The sequence below is a fragment of the Rhincodon typus genome, chromosome 6, assembly GCF_021869965.1.
Source record: "Rhincodon typus isolate 14 chromosome 6, sRhiTyp1.1, whole genome shotgun sequence".
Taxonomy (NCBI): domain Eukaryota; kingdom Metazoa; phylum Chordata; class Chondrichthyes; order Orectolobiformes; family Rhincodontidae; genus Rhincodon; species Rhincodon typus.
This window is the reverse complement of record NC_063337.1, coordinates 14,668,976-14,687,238: the sequence shown is the minus strand read 5'-3', so window position 1 is coordinate 14,687,238 and position 18,263 is coordinate 14,668,976. Positions and strand designations below refer to the sequence as shown.

The window sequence follows — 18,263 nt, the reverse complement described above, 5'->3', positions numbered from 1 at the left end:
TGTGTGTACCTGCAGCAGATAGACTACACAGTTCAGGAAGACAGCTCACCTCCACCTTCTCAAGACCAACTAGCCTTGGGGAACAAATGGTGGGCTTGAAACTGATGCCACTTTCACAAATTATTATTGTTTTTTAAAATCAGTTATTGAGTTTCAACTTCGATTCCAGCTACAAATTGCTGACCTTACGCTTAGAAGCTAAGTTCAACGATGTAGCTTGCGGAAAGCATGCAAGGCAAAAGATGACAGCAACAAAAAGAAATTGCTGGAAAAACTCAGCAGGTCTGTCAGCATCTGTGGATAGAAAGTAAAGTTAACATTTCAGGTCCAGTGACCCTTCTTATGAATACATATTCACACATATGAAGACCAACTTCAAAATTTGAATTTTTTTTTTAATTAAAACAGATTGTGGCAGGATAATAATAGATCTGTTATGCAAGCATAGGAGAGAAAAGGCAGAAACAGTCTTTCTCCAATGGTTGATGATCAAGAAGGAACATTAACAAGCTGAAAGATATTTAGAGGAGGGCAGATAAACATGGAGAGTTATGAGAATTAATTTCAAGCATTAGTCGTTGAGGCAGAAATTACTTCAACTTTCATGATACGATCAGATGGGTGAACAAAAAGGAAATGGTTTGAAAGGATATGGAAACAGGGTGGGTAATAATGGCAAGATGCATGTTCTCATGTGTACTGGGCAGATGTCAACAAGGATTAATTGGGCCTGCTTCCGTACTTTCTAGAGATGTGTGCAAGTTAAAATTTTTAGAGTAGAAACAAACCGATGATAGCTTAACTACATTACCCAAATGTCATAAAACTTGTGGAACTATGGATTATTATGAACTGAAGTTTAGAAACTCAGAAGAAGATGGAAATACAGCCATTTTAAGTCTTCAGAAACATTCAGTTCCCTCGCTGGAAAGCATGTGTCATCAACAGAATTTTAGTCAGTGACAGTTAGATGATAAGAGTACAACAATCTCAAGCCAATTACTTCGAATGGTTAACTGGTGAAATAGTTTGGTCGAACATTGAACATTGAACATTTACATATCAGTAATATCAGACATATGAACTCTTCAGCCATATTTACTTCCTAAAAGAACGAACAGATTAAACTTAAACTGATACTGGCAAAGAATACTTCACAGTATCTGATTTTCTACTGCGTATGTACTGATGCGCATCATGAACTCAATCTCAGGAAATAAACTGTTTATGGCTTGCCCCTTTATTTCCTTGAAATAGCTACTTATTCTATTGGGATCCAGATATGATACTACATCCTGTAACCCAGATATATAAAATAGATATATATAGAAAGCAAAAGAACATTCAACATTTTTTTGTAAAAAGTCAACTTTCTAATATTATATCTCAAAACTTAAACTAGCTTCAGCATGTCACACAGTTACTTAGAAGAGACCATCACTTTAGAAATTAGTACTTCAAATATTAAAAACAAGACAAACTCCCACAACGGTTCAGCTGGTTAAACCTTAACAGAGATTTGCGAAAATAGATCTCTAGGTTTAGTTAGGGTGAAGAAAATCCATGGAAAATACAGTCAGGGATGAATTGGCAATACTTCACATTTTCATTTTTGCAAGCTTGAGATGATGGATTATGATCCCACTAATTACTAAAGTCACTATAATCCCAGAGGACCATAGCACTGTCTCTCATTACAGAGGAGAGAGACAGACAACTGGTGGTGATTTAACCCAAGGGTCATCATGCCTCCAGCAAAGGAGAGGTTGCAAAGGAGGGACGTTCATACCAACCTCAGTCAGTATGGTAGTTGAACCCACTCTGTTCATGGCACTCTGAACTGCAAACCAGCCATCCAACCAACTGAACTAAATCTACCAGTAAATATCAAGCTTATCACTCCCCTTATCTCTACTGCAGCCTCCTCTACTGTAACACTTTCCAGTTTCCTGGTGCTACCTGTCTCTTTCACCATGAATATTCATCTATGCCCCAGTCTGAAGGAGGTCATTAGAGTTCTCCACTACGTTTTTGAACGGAGATCCAGCCTTTCTCAATTCACCATCATTCCACCTTGTTCTAGTTCAATGTCTTCTTACAGCAAACAACTTTTTCATATGAAACATAAAACAGAGTGCTGGATAAACACAGCAGGTCTGGCAGCATCTGTTGAGAGAAAAACAAAGGTAACATTTCGAATCCAGTGACCATGCAGGTAGATTGAAATGAACGGTAAGATGAGACCAGGGAGAAATCAATAACTTCACAGACAGCTAGTACATAGAGTAAACAGTCAAAGCAAATTACAGTTAGTTGAATCTCACTTCTCTTCCAAAAAAAATGGAAGATAGGAAACATAATGAATTTGTACTCTTTTCCTTTCATGGGCTGACTTATTCAATTGTAGCATAGCTTGCTATAAGACAATATCAAGCACAAAAGTAGACCTACACTTCGGTTTCCAGTTCAAGGTGTCTGGCCAAACCATCTAGGTTTAAGCTAAGATGTCTGTCTGTATCAGTGTTCTCCGAACCAAATCAAGACCGGGCAATGATTTGACGAGGTCCTGTCAATAAAGTTAGCTTCCTCGGTTTCCTACCCAGGGCTAACATTTGAAGAAAATATTCTACACTGTTCCAAAAATTACTATGAGCTCCCCAAGCAGCTAGAAGAACATTAACCCAAAATTTATCAGATCAGCTTGGACCTCTAAGCTGGATCAGTCCACAAAATGACCAGAGTGGCTTTGACTCACATTTTCATTGTCTGCAACCAGTAGCTCCTTGCTTTTAAAAAGTAACTTTAAAAACTGACACTTTTACAAAGATGACAAACGTAACTCAATTCCATGACCCCACCATGAAGAAAATCTCCCAAAACACAAGTTTTGGTATGCTATTTATCACTTACATTTTAAAAAGCTCAAGCAATTAAGGACACAATTCTAAAGCAGCTTTATAAAGAACAGCATAGGTTCAAAAGCAAAGAAATTACAGTGATCCTTTGTAAAAACACCAGTTCACCCTCATTTGGAATGTTTTGTCCAACACTAGGCCATGCACCATAGGAAGGATGAGTATGAAGAAATCTTTTTTTGTATACATGTGCACTGTATTCTGAGCTGGCAGCTTTGAGGAGAAGGTTAGCTAGAATTCTAACATTCGGGGAACATTGTCTTACAAAGGTTGCTGTATTGAATCCTACCCAAGTTCAAAAGCAAGGTTTTCAATAGGTCACTTTAAACAGTTCAAGGATTACTGAACAGTCAGAGGCAAAACAAGTATGCTTTCAGGATGCTAATCAGTCAGATATTTAGAAGCACAAATGGGTGCAGCTGCTTCAGGTTCCAAGCTGTTTCAACGCAGCTACATCTACTGTCTCCCAGGAACTTGTTTAACTAGTGGGCAGGGCTCAGGAAAAGCCCTGGGAGCCATGGGTTAAAAGAGGTTTGAGAGTCGTTAATAGTTCAGTGTAGCAGAGTAAGGTGAAGGAAGCCTACAAACAATAATTGCTTATTTCAGATGAGGACGTTTAAAACTCCAACAAATCTGGAGCAGTATCAGCTTGTGAAACTGTTTGCAGAGAAGTTGAAATCATGTCCATGATTAGGTGCTCGAGTGCAGTTGCCAAAACTCAACAGTGCAATTCTAGCAAAGGAGAGTAAATTGTCAGGATGCAAGCAGTCATTGAGGCAGCCCATGACCGAGTAATATTTGAAGAAGCTCCAAAGCTAAGTCTTAGTAAATTAAAAATTGGAATCTTCTGTAAAATTTTCACAAGGCTTGATGACCCATACAATCACTAATGTATTGGGGTTGCTGAGAAATCAGTGACCATATTTGCTCTTTGATGTACTCAGTGGACTGTTTCATAGAAGATTCATAGAATCCCTATAGTGTAGAAACAGGCCATTCAGCCCAACAAGTCCGCACCAACTCTCTCCAAAGAGCATCCCACCCAGACTCACCCCCCACCCCCACCTCGACTGTATCCCTGTGATCCTGTATTTCCCATGGCTAATTCACTTAACTTGCACAACCCTGGACACTAAGGGCAATTTAGCATGGCCAATCCACCTAACCTGCATATTTTTGGACAGTGGGAGGAAACCCACACAGACATGGGGAGAATGTGCAAACTCCACACAGACAGTCACCCGAGGCTGGAACTGAACCCGGGTACCTGGCACTGGGAGGCAGCAGTGCTCACCGTTAAGCCACTGTGCCGTGGCTTGTCCATTACCCATCTTTAAATGATGATTCTGGATATTAGAAAGTATAAGTTGTATCAATGTTGTAGTTTATTTCAATATTTTAACTCTGCATATTAAAGTTCATTTTTATTCGTTTGAAACTATGAAATTTTGTTGATTTTGTTCTCTTAGGAAGTAACTGGGATCTCATACTTTGTCTATTTTTGAAAATGTGACTGACCAGACCTTAGCAAATTTAACAGTCTAGTCCAGGATCATGACAAGGTATTAGAGATAGTGCAGGAAGCTTTGGCACCTTAGACAACAGAGGGTTGAAATGTTAATTCTTCAAGTTGTTCAAAAAAAGTGAGCACTGTGCACAGAATAAATCATGAGAAACTTCCCTTGGTGGACGATTTGAAAACCAGAGGACACCAATCTAAGGTGAATGGAGCAACAGCCAAAGGTGACATGAAGAACAACATTTTTACAGTGAGTAGTTAGGATCTGGAATGCACAGCCTGAGAGTACAGTGTAGGTTTAGATTCATTAATGGCTTTCAAAACTGAATAATTATCCAGAGTTCCAGAGCTACAGGGAAAAAGCAGAAGAGTGGAACAAGCTGAGCTGCCTTTACAGACAGTTGGAATTGGATGTAGTGGCCAAATGGCATCCTTCTGAGCTATAAGCATTCGATGAAATTAAAAACAGTAGCAAGATAATCATAGGATCCTTACAGTGCAGACAGAGGCCATTTCGTCCATTGAGTCTGCGTGGATAGTCTAAAAAGCATTTTACCCTATCCCTGTAATCATGCGTTTACCAGGTCTAATCCACGTAGCCTGCAGATCTCCTGGATACTTGCGGACAATTTAGCATGGCCAATCCAGTTAACCTGCACATCTTTGGACTGTAGGAGAAAAGTGGAGGACCCAGCAGAAACCCTCTCAAACATGCAAACTCCATACAGTCACCCAAGCTAGAAGAGAACCCAGGTCTCTGGCGCTTTTGAGGTAGCAGGGCTAAACTCTGAGCCACCATGCCACCTGATACAAATATCAACCAAAATGCAAAGCTGGAGATGTTTGGATTTGTTACAGGCAAGGAATGAAACTGGCTAATTTTCACAACAAACTTTTTCTCCATATGCAAATCTACTGTTGCTGGACTTGATATTCTGAAACAGGAAATAACAGTTTCACATCATCTTTATTTAAAGATCAGTAGCATTAAACAGTGAGTGAACAGTCACATTTCAGCTAACTTGTATTAACCAAATAAGCAGTAATAAGAAAAAAAACAAAGATTGCAAACAGACAGCCAAACCTCAGATGATTGCGAAGAAGACAGATGAAGCGAGTAGCTGGGCAATGGAGTTTTGAGCAGGGACCACAAAATAATAGCTTCATTTTTCCCAATTGTTAATTGGCAGAAATTTCAGCTCATCCAGTACTGGACATTAGGTAAGTAATCTGATGATTTAGAAACAGTGAAGTCAAGAGAAGCAGTGGTAAGGTCCAGCTAGGTGTCATCAGCATACATGTGAAAACATCTGATACTGGAAGGTGTTGCCAAAGGGAAAGGTTGTCAAGTTAATAATCTTTCAAAAATCCAAGACCTTAACTCGATTTCACTCTCCACAGATATGACCTGACTTGCTGAGTATTTCCAGTGTGTTTAGTTTTCATTCCAGATTTCTAGCATCTCCAGAACAGCAATCCCCTGGTTGTCAATGGCTCCATTCTTAAGTTTGTAAGATAATTTGTTCACAAGTCGGAACATAATGCAGGACAATGTAAAGTCATCATTTGTATGTACAGAAAATGTTAACATATCAGATCTTTAAAATTACACCCCTGTATGGGATCACATTCGTAAGTCGGACACCCTGCATTCTGTTTCTCCATTATATATAACACAGGCAGGAAGGGAAAAATAACTTAAGCAAAGGAACACAAAAAGAGTGGTGAGACATGAAAAAGGGAATGACAAAAACCTTGACAAGAATATTAAGGATACTTGCAATACTGTAAAGGTTAACAAAAAAAAGGCAATGGAGAAACTAACTTAAATTGAAGACTAACAAATCTCCAAGATTCAATATCTTCCACCCTAGGATATTAGGCGCAGAAGGTGAAGAAATTGCTTATGTTGTAGTCACAATCTTCCAAGTTTGCTTTGGTTGCCTCAGCTGGGCATAAGACCATAAGATACTGGAACCCAAATTAGCCATTCAACCCAGAGTCTGCTCTGCCATTTGAAAACAGACGATGTTTCTCAACCTCATTCTGCCGCCTTCACCCTGCAACCCTTGAATCCCTTACTAATCAAGCAGCTTGTGTTCCCTTGAATATTGACAGTTAAGGAATGATCTAACGGTGCTGTTCAAGATGACTAGAGGATTTGATCAGGTGGATATATTTCCACGAGTGAAAGTTCAGAACAAGGTGGAAAATAATTAAAATTAGGACTGCACATTGAGGAATAAAGTAATTAAAGAAATACTTGCACAAAGGTGCCATTTGTATATAGTTTAAGACCATTTATTTTTTAAGACTTTGAACTAGTGATATGTAAGTTTGGTCAGTTTGTGAAGGAGTTTAACGATTAACTTGTAAGTATTTCTGCAGCCACATTTCCAAGACACACTCTCTGAAATGTAATAAGGTTTGTTTACATTGGGTGAGATCGATGAGAAAACACTTGCACTTCAGTTAGAAGGTTCCAGAACTGTTCATCTGGCATAAAGGAAAGACTAAGCTATTTTTAGCTCAAGATTTGCAGAAATGCTGACTGAAGCTGGATGTGTCAGACAGTTGCTCCTAAAGTTGGTAGATAGTTCAGAACTATTAAAAAGTAGTTTTGCAGTGTAAAGAGCTTAGTTTAGACCAGATGTGTTTGGTTAAAACCCGGAAGGAGTTATTTGAAGTCCAAGCTCAGTTGTAGAAAGATTCAAAAAAAGAGGCTCTCATAACCAGGAAGTTATCCGTTTAGTTAAGCCCCATAGCTGTGAGAGAAAAGGAATCCTCTCTGGTGAGTACTGTAAAGTAGTCCTGTTGGGATTAAAGGGATTGTATTTTATTAATGTTCTTCTCTTGATCCTGAGTAAAAGGCGGGAAGAAATGGAGGGAAAATATCACGCTTTGCTTCCCCCAAACTTCCAGAGGAACATGCTATCACAGGGTATGCAATAAGCTAAACTTATGGTCTGGCAGTAAAGCAAATTTTATTTCCACAGCTATCCCATCAACAGGAAAATACAAGTTCAACATGTCCACGTCCTCAAGATTCTTGGGCTACTACTGTCCCTTGTTTAAAAACAAGGTTAATTACTTGTTAATTACTGCAGTTTAATTACTTACAGTCTGTCCTAGAGAATTGAAACGGTATTGGCTAGGCCCTTAAAAATAAAATGGAAATATTTTCAAATTTGCTTGTAAAGTAATTCTGTCAACTATCAGCTGGTGGTTTATTAACATGATTTTTATTTTTACACTAAAATGAAAACAGATAAGTCTGAAAATCTGAGTAAAAGCAGTACTAGAAATATATAGGAAGTCCATCAACATCCAAGATCAACAAAGAGCAGATCTGTGCATGTACATCACTTTCATTTTGATTGTGTGGTCAACGACCTGCCATTCAGCTATACAGGTGCTTCCTACCAACAAAGGGTTCTCTCTTTTCATTGAAATTCATTGCAGCTAGTTTGAGGTATATTTCCTTGATTTCCAAATATTAGTCTTTCTTCAAGTTTCAGAAAAGATGTTACACATATATTGACCATCCAGAATTATAAACGCAGAGTTGATTCAATATCCAAAAGGCTGCAAACCAACTCAGGATCGAGCAACTTCTCAAGAGGATGGCACCTAACAATTTGCAACAGATTGCAGAAAACAGTCAAAAATAGTAACATGTTGAACCACAGCTGCTTATACTTTTATGAAATGTTGGCAAAATCAGAATTGCATCAGGAATAGTCACATCAACAGTACAAGTTGGGAATCAGTGATTTACAGAAAATCAACTGAGAGTGGTAAGCATTACCTAATTTACAAATGGTGTATTATACTGCAGCAAACTGACTGCTTAACTTTTCTGTTAACTTCTGTCCCTCAAGATCTTCTCAGCATCACAGCTGCCTGTCTTCACCCATTACATATCAAGAAATAGTTAGAGGCACTGGATACTGCAAAAGCTATGAACACTGACAACATTCCTACGATAGTTTTGAAGATGTGCTTCAGAACTTGCGATGCTAGCCCAGCTATTCTATTACAGCTATAACAGGCATCTATCCGACATTGTGGATAGTTATCCAGGTATGAGCTGCACACAAAAAGCAGGACAAATCCAACTCAGTCAATTATCGCTCCATTAGTCTAATCTCGCTCATCAGGAAAGTGAAGGAAGGTGTCTTAAAAAATGCTAAAAGCAGCATTTGCTCAGCAATAATCTGCTCACCAACGTATAATTTAGGTTCCTCCAAGGCCACCCAGCTCCTGACCTCATTACAGCTTAAGGTCAAACATGGTCAGAACAGCTGAATTCCAGAAGGTGAGGTTAGAACGACTGCTCTTAACATTAAGCTGCAATTAACCAAGTGTGGAACAAGGAGCCAGAGAAAAACCAGAATCAGGGGAAAGCTCGCTGTTGGTTGGATTCATACCTAGCCCTCAAGGGGCTGTTGCTGGAGGTCAATCATTTCACTTCAAGAACATCTCTACACGCACTCTTTGGGGTAGATATTTTCCGATTAACTTACACAGGTATTATACACCTCAAGAGCAAGTGGGATTTGACCCCAGGCCTCCGATCCAGAGACGGAACAACATGACTACACCACAAGTGCCCTAAGTTTGTTCCTCAGGGTGATGCCCTAGGCTCAAACATCTTCAGATGATTCATCAATGATCTTCCAGTCATCATAAAATCAGAGGTGGGGTGACTGCACAATGTTCAGAACCATTCATGACTCCTCATACAGTGAAGCAGTCCACGTCCAAATGTAGCAAGACTTGGACAATATCCAGGGCTGACAACTGTCAAGTAACATGCACATCACAGTCCTAAAGAAGGATAATACCCGAAACATTGACTGATCCTTTCCTCCAGATGCTGCCTGGCCTGCTGTGTTCTTGCAGCCTCCTGTTTGTCTACCTTGGATTCTAGCATCTGCTGTTTTTTTGTCTCACGTCACACAAATGCCTGGCAATGACAATCTCCAGTAAGAGACGATCTAACCATCACCCCTTAATGTTTAATGGCGTCACCATCACTGAACTGCCGACTACCAACATCCTGGGGGTTATCATGGCAGAAACTAAAACTAGACTAGCCATATAAGTACATACAAATGGCAGCAAAAGCAGATCACAGTCTAGGATTACTGCAGCAAAAAATTCACCTCCTGACTCCCCAAAGTCTGCACACTATAGACAAGGTACAAGTCAGGAGTATGATGGAGTATTCCCCACTAGCCTAGATGAGTACAGCTCCAACAACTCTCAACACACTTGACACCATCCAGGACAAAGCAGCCCACTTGACTGGTCCCACATCCACAAACATCTACCCTCTCCACTAACAACCCTCAGTGGCAGTGTATACCACCTTTGGGAATCACTGCAAAAATTCACCAAGGATCTTTAGACAGCATCTTCCAAATCCATGACCACTACCACCTAGAAGGAAAGGACAACAGATACATGGTATCACCACTACCTGCCAGTGCCCCTCCAAGCCACTCACTATCCTGATTTGGATATATATCGCCATTCCTTCACTGTTGTGAATAAATGAAGGGTTAGAAAGGGTGTAAATGGTTTCATCAGGACAGAGGAACACAGCACTGAAAAATTAGTGAAGTGCATAAGGCTTTCAATATCCAGAAAAATACCAAAAGATAACTACTCAGCCCCAAAAGTTCAGTCAGGATGCTCATGAAATCACACAGCAGGTTAAGCAGCATCTTCCTTATCTGTACTTCAGATTTTCAGCATCCACATTATTTTACCATTGTTTTAGAATTTTAAAACCTAATCTTTAATAAATATTTGATGAAAGCACTAGGAAAGAATACTTCAAATTATATTTTAAAATCCTTTTCCAACAATTTATGGTAATATAAGTGAATGCTAGTCTCATCTACATTTACTGCGTAGTTTGAAATAGTTTAACCTTGTAATTACATAAATTAACACTAGTTTTGTACAATTCAAGATTTGATACTGCAAATTTCTCCATTAACTATTTAATTCAACAAGAATATGCTCCTTGAATGACACACATCTAAAGGCTGCACTACTAACATTGAACTTTCTGGTATAATTCAACTTGGGCACAGGAGCCTCATGGTCTTGTTGGTTACATGGGATCTGAACACACCACACACTAATAGTGTATTTTGTATAGGCCAGCAGGCCACCTCTTCCACATATTATCAATCCACAACTTGACTCTACCCAAACACTGTTGAGGATCTGCACAAAGACTCATTCAGGGAACTTGATTCTTGGAACGTTTTAAGTTTGAAAATTACAATAGGCTTTAATTTCACTCTATTTGCCTCAGACATTGGGGCTAGAAATTTGCTCCTCCTTTCTAGGGGTTTCATTAGCACTGCTGTTGAACCTCCGTTGAACAGATCAGCTGCTGGGCACACTGAAATTCTTGGCCATTTAATTTATGCTGTGGATGTATCACAATGGGTGTCTGTGTTTTTGCCACTGTCTAATGAAGAATCACTAGAAAATGGTCATTTTGGCATCAATAGTAATTGATAATTTCAGACGGATTTTGTTCCTCTGGTGCAACACTAGACCTTTTTTTAAAATGGCTACACCAACAAGCAATTGGTTTAAAATCATTGCTGGACTCAAGAATTGATCAGGCCAACTTATGTGCATATACACGTTTTGCATTTCTAGCAAAGATTCTGAGATTTTTCATGAACCATACCAATACATGCTTTTCAAAATCAAGCCAATGGCTGGTCCTTATCGTCAAGGTGCATTAGATTTTGGGCCTCTTTTCCAGGACCAATTCCTCCTTCTTCCATTCTCAAATATTTTCGCTCACATTCAGCTCCCTTGCTGTAGCACAGTTGTTATTTAATGACTTAGCAATGTTATGCCTTTTATCCTGAAGCCAACTTCACACTTCATTCTTTTTGCAAGACCCGTTTCTGTTCACCATACATGGTTTATTCTGTGCCTTTAGCTCCCACATATCTTCTTGGCAAGATAACCTTTCTCACTTGGTGGATCCCATGTGCAACTTACATGGTAAATCTAATTGCAAAATATATTTCTGGGCAGAAAAATGGGAGTAATCAAATAGTGTCAAGAATCACCTTTAATCGAAGTTTTAAATTGTTTGTTAAACAAAATATTTTATGATTGCTACCATATCTCAAGTGCAGTACTATCATTCAACTTTTGATTGAATGACTAGCTACTTTCAGCTTCACGCCAAATTAAGTCTTTTATACTAATTTGTTTTGAAAAATTATCACCTTGTAACATATGTACACAAACTCAGTGCATCATCTGCTTCCCTATGAAATTAAATTCATAGCCTCCTTTGAGGTCCAGTTTGTGTTTGCAGCTCGTTGTTGTAACAAATGAAAATAGGTGCAGACTTTTTACAGATGTGGTGTAATCCATCATCCCAGACCCTGGGCTCAACAAAAGTGGGCTGTACGCAGCAAGGTAAACTAGATATGCCAATACCAACCGTCTTCTTTAAGATACTCAAAGGACTGATATCCCAAAGGATACCCCACAGTCCAAAGATGTGCAGGCAAGGTGGATTGGTCATACTAAATTGCCCCTAGTGTTCAGGGATACGTAGCTTAGGTGGGTTATAGGTGGATGGGTCTGGGTGGGATGCTCTGAGGGTCGGTGTGGACTTGTTGGGCCAAAGGGCCTGTTTCCACACTATAGAGATTCTATGACTCCAATGTATAATTCAGTAATTTACGTTCTTGATATTGGTATCAACTCACAAGCATACAACCAAACAATTTATGTTTATAGGGACTCTTTGATGGAATAAAAATGTCCTAAGCACTTCACGGAATAATTATAAAACAAAGTATGATACAAAGCCATGATTAGACTTGATAAGAAAAAAAATTGGTTGAACATTGAAGTTTTAAAAGTGTGCTTTAAAGGAAGAAAGTAAGGTAGAGTGGTGGAAAGGCATAGAAATGGTAATTTAAGGTTCAGGCATTTAAAGAAGAGGCCACCAGTTGGTTAAGCAATTAAAATCAGGAATGATCAAGAAACCAGTTTTAGAGGACCACTGATTTCATAGGGGTGAGTGTGACTGTATGAGATTACAGAGATAGCAGGAGGCCATGGGGAGGTTTGAGGTGATGACGAAAACTTTAAGGATCTGTTTCCAATGAGTTCACTGGCCTTTTAGCCTCCCTAAATCTCTCTCTTGAAGTCAATGCAATACATATTCATGGATTGCCCCTGATGCTGTTATCTAATGTGGTCTTGTTAGTCTCATCATTTCAATTACAGACAAGGCCATCTCTGATCATTTCATTATAACATTCGTTACCCTTCTACTCAAAAAAAGTCAACACTGGACCCTATCAAACTAGCAAACTGACACTATCTTCAACTTTCCTCTCCAAAGTTGTTAAACATGCTGTCACCTCCCAAATTCACATATATCCTTCTGTGACCCTATGTTTAAATTCCTCCAATCAGATTTCTGCCTGTGCCATATACTAAACTTTTGTCACAGATAGCATTCTGAGACTATGCTAAAGCTTCCCTCTTGATCCTGTCTACAGTCTTTGACACGGTTGACCAAATGATCTCCAGGTGGGACTGCACTCACTTGGTTTCATTTTCATCTAATGAGAGTAAGACCTGTACTGTCTATCAAGGATCTTCTAACATGCTCTCTTTCAGTGACATCATTCAAAATCATTTTAAGTACATGGTCAACATTCAGCTCGGCACCATTACTGGCTCTGGAGTCCTCCAATGTTGACAAATCATCAGATTGGTTATCAATATCCTGTACTGGACGACTAGAAATTTCTCCTGTTAGCTAATGGAAAGACTGAAGTCACAGCTTATAGTCCACACTCCATTTTCCATTCCTTAGTTACTGACTCCAATATCTGATAGAAACAGAGAATATAGGAGCAGGAATAAGTAATTTGCCATTCAAGCCTGCTCCACCACTCAACATGATTGATCATGGCTGATCATTCAACTTAGTACTCTGTACTCATTTAATCCAACAAACTATATCTACAATTGCAACAAGGCATCCCTGCTCCTGTACTCAAATCCTCTCAGTAGTTTGACTGATATAAAAACTAACCGGACTATAATTCATTGCTATCTCTCTGCCTCACTTCTTAAATAAAGGAGTTACATTTGCTACCCTCAAATCCATAGGAACCTATCTAGAGTCTATAGAATTTTGGATAATGATCACCAGCGCATGTGTTAGTTCTAGGACCCATAAGTAGTCTGGGATGAAGCTCATCAAGCCCTGGAGATTTTTCTGCCTTCACTGCCATTAGTTTCTGCAATAAATTGCAATTCACAGAAGAAGCTACATGTCTGCTTTTGCTACAGAAGTGGATAACCTCACATTTATCCACATCATATTGCATCTTCCATGTATTTGCCCAGTTAACTTGTTCAAATCACACAATCTTCACTGCATTCTCCACACAGCATACCCTCCCACCCAGCTTTGTGTTATCTACAAATTTGGAGATATTACATTCAGTTCCCTCATCTAAATTGTTAATATACATTGTGAATAGCTGGGGCCCAAACACCGACCCCTGTGGTACCCTGCCACTTGGTAAAAGACCCATTCATTCTTACTGTTTCCTGTCAGCCCACTTGTTCTGAATCCATTTCAGTACACTACCTCCAATATGAAAATCTTCTCAAATTCCAAGTAAACCACATTCACTGTCCCTACTACATCCACTCCATGAATTATATCCCCAAATCATTTTAGCAGGTTTGTCAATCATGGCTTCCCTTTCGTAAATCCATGCTGATTCTGTCCTACCTTGTCACTATCTTCTCAATGTTCTGCTATTACATCTTTTATAAAAGACTCTAGCATTTTCAAACTAACCCATCCATAATTTGTTGTTTTCTCTCTGCCTTCCTTTCTAAATAATGGAGCTATATTAGCTACCCTCCAATCCGTAGGAACTGATCCAGAGTCTATAGAATTGAGTAGTCTGGGATGAAGCTCATAGGCCTGGGAATTTATCTGCCTTTAATACCATTAGCTTCCCCGACCCATTTCCCAATTAATTTCTTTACTACCTGACAGAGAGATTAAGCCAGTCTTTCACAACCTTGGTGTCACATTTGACCCTGTGATGCACTGCCGACCCCCCCCATCTACATCATCACTAAGATCACCTATTTCCACTAACTTAACATCTGACTTCGCATCTATTGCGGCTCATCTGCTGTTGATACTCTATTCCTATCTTTGCTACTTCCAGACTCTAAGCTCCTGAACTGTCTCCCAAGTTATACCATCCATAAACATGAGGTGAGCTAAAAATCTGTCCCTGCACACAATTCTTGTTCTGCTATCATCCGTATGCCCACTGATCTGAACAGGCCATCACATACACAACAGGCCTTAAATATAAAAAAGACATTCTCTGATTAGTTTGTTTTTTTAAAGAGCTTGCATTTTCTGTACATACTTCATGACAACAGCAGGTCTCAAAATGTCTTATAGACTAGTATTACTTTTGAAATATCAATTGTACTAATGTAGAAAACATAGCAGATAATTTGCATGGAACATGATCCAACAAACAACAAAATAAGCAGATTTTTTTTTGTAATGTTGATCGCAAGATAAATAGGATACCAAGTTAACCCCCATTCTCTTCTTCAAAATCGAACCCTGGGATCTTTAACATCCATGAGAAAGGTAAGGCAAGCCTCAATTTAACACTGCACCTGAAATATGGCATCTCTGACAGCACAACGCTCCCTCAGTACTGCACAGCACTGACAGCTTTGTTGCACTCAAGTTGTCAAGCATTACTGAAATGCACAAGTTTGAATTCAGATAGAGAGGGTGTCCAACTGAGCCACAGTCCACACAACTTTGAGAAGTTGTGATTTCTTGTTCAAAACAGAGTCATGAATATTTTCACACATAGGAGACAACTTCATCTAAAAAGTTGCATGATTTTTCACATCAGCATTTGTGAAAACACCATGCCACTTTATGCACAAATACTGTCAATTAAAGACTTACCAGAATGAATAAAGTCCCCTTCTCGATAGTTAAAGAACAAAGAGTGCCCTCAACATTTGTTACAGTTCTCGTGGAAACAGAAATATTCAACAAATGAAGAACTTTAGTACATATCACACACTTTAGATGCAGACAGAAATGAGCAACTGTTACGCTTTCAGATTTGCCATTCTGATTGTGTGCATAGTGAAGAAACAGCAGAATCAATTTTGCAACACCTCTACAACCCAACAACACTTGACAGACAGCACAGTGCAATGTGTCAAACAAGAAATGTTAATTATCTCACCCATTAGTCTACTTCATCCAATGACCAGCCTGGTTGAATGACAACAGTACAGGGAAATATTAAATAATTACAGACTACAGTAAATAAGTCAACAGTTCTCTGGCATTTTGCTGATATTTCCAAACATTAAAAGCAACTTGTTGGAAGACCACTCTAATAAACTACGAAGCTTAAGTTCCCCCTCCACTACAAAAGCTTAAAAGAATTATCTCAGATTCTAGTCCCACGTAATTATGGAGAAGGGTGAGAACAGCTTGTGCTTAACTTCAAAAGAATACTATCACTTTAAACTAAAACATGTCTGTCAAATTCGGGGAGCCAACTGCAAAACCAGTCAAAGACTAAGTAGAAAATGCTTAGTCGGGAATTAAAAGATGACATTTGATTTGGGTCCCTTCTATAAATCTTTCATGAGTCAAAGGTCTCACCACAACATTACGTTTTTTTGGACGCCGGACAACTTGTTATATATTTCCACTTTATTTCGAATCGCTAGCATGATGCTTCCTTTTTTATACCAAAAGTAAGACTTTTCCGAATATCAGACTTTGCGGGGTTTGCAAAAATTCCGGTTTGACAAAGCCTGTCATGACATTTTCTTCTTACTTGATAAATCCTACTTAAGTTAGTTATATATTTGGCTTTTTCACTTGGTTCTCGAGTAAAAGCCTTTTTTAAACAATCCAAAAACGAAAACGAGAAGAAGTCATAGAAGAAACAAGTGACGAAAAATACATTTGGTTTAAGAAAAAGTTGGTCGAGGAGTCGATGTTTCACCAGACTCCAGACACTGATCGTAGGTGTGGCTGGAAACTAAAGAATTCAACTAACAAGGATTTACAAACTCTGCAAAGTGCAGCCAAACTCCGGCTTGCAAGCTGAGGGAGAAAACGCGGATCTCTTCTAAACACGAAAATAAACTCCATAGAAGTCCTGGCTGGGGTGGTGGAAGGAAAAAGATCCAGAGAATCACGGCCTTTTCCCAGCCTGGAGCCTGAATTCAACAACCCAACCCAACCCTTCCTTCCCGTCTTCCAAACTAAAGTATAACCGGAGCGGTCCGGGGTAAACAATGATCTCGGGAGGAGGAATCCACAAACAAGTTTAAATATAATACCAGTATCAGTGGGGATCACTCTGGATACGGAGCTTGTTGGAGGGCAGGGAAGGGGGAAGTTTCCCCAATGGCCCTGGCTCACTCACCACTGATGGCGGTGGATTTTTTTCCCCCACTGGAATAATCAACCCTTCTCCCGGTTTCCCGACTCTTCCCCCTTCAGCGGCGGAGCGGCTCCATCGACAGAGTGTTCAGATCCGGGATAATCTTTTAATGCGCCCGAGCCCGGGGGCGCGGGTGACGATGAAAGAGGAGTGGACGCCTATTTCCGATACCACAAGATCTGACGATCGGCCTGTCCTGCCTCTGATCGATACCGAAGTGAGCGACCGCATCAACCAGAAAGGGGAGGGGGAGACAGAGCATGCGTGAGCGCGCGGCCGGCAAGCAAACCAAAATCGGAGGAAAGTGCGCATGCACGGCCGGCCGCCTGCGCCGGCAATGGGAATGGTGCGCGTGCGTACTCCGTCCGGCCGGCCAGCGAGCCTCCGAGACTGGGCAGTGTGGGGGGTGGGGATGGCTGGGGCTGGGGCTGGGGTTGTAGTTGTAGGGAGCGGGCGCGTGAGCCAACGGCCGGCAGACGGCGACCCAGAGCCAGCACGACGCCCCAGGCGGGTAAGGCATTTCCTCTTGACCAGCCCAGTCACAATCTTTGCACAGTGAACTGCTCAGATTTAATCTGTGCCTAATTCAACTTGCCTCTCCGCAGTTTAAAGGAGCTTTCCATTTGGGGTTAAAAATATATTTCAGCGAGGGCATATTTATCAGAATGGTGCTGGGGATGAGGGACTTGAGCTGGTTGGAGAAATTGAAGAATTATAAAGGCGATGGGATTTGGCAGACTGTCAAAAAGTATTTTGGCAGAAGGACTCTTATGGTGCGGAGATAGTGTCCCTACCTCTGAGCCAGGAGACCTGGGATAAAGTCCCACCTGCTCTAAAGGTACATCATAACATCTTTGAACAGGCTGATTAGGAAAATACCACCACTTTCCAATAAGCACCAAGATGTAGTTTGGATGGTGGTGAGCAGGGCCCGTCAGATCCTTCGTGCATATTCGGTCTCTGTGCACAGTTGCACGTTGCCCTCAAGATGGGTGCAGTGTTGAAGAAATTGTTACACATCTCCATGTGGAATGTGCCTTTGCATTGTAGGTCTGGACAGCAATGCAGTGGTTTTTGACAAAGTTTGTCCCTGTGCCTGTAGGACCATCAACTCAGTGAAAGTCACCCTTTGGTATGTCTGAAACTTGTTGCCTTTCAACGTAAGGAGTTGACCTCGACCAAGTGTTGTGAACTAGTGCATTCCAAGGTCCAAAACTAGGTGCTGAGGGATGCACTAAAGCTTGGGGAAGCTGCGTCCCAAACAGC

The 18,263-nt window shown here is 40.3% G+C and overlaps 1 protein-coding gene across 1 annotated transcript in view; it reads right to left on the bottom strand.

The window, feature by feature from the left end:
* cyfip1 (cytoplasmic FMR1 interacting protein 1) overlaps nucleotides 1-17,239 on the bottom strand; it is a 173,372-nt gene extending 156,133 nt beyond the window's left edge. The window contains exon 1 of the mRNA XM_048597890.1: nucleotides 16,980-17,239. The gene's annotated coding sequence lies outside the window, so the exon portion shown is untranslated. The remainder of the gene's footprint in view (nucleotides 1-16,979) is intronic.
* Between the last annotated feature and the right edge of the window lie 1,024 nt (nucleotides 17,240-18,263).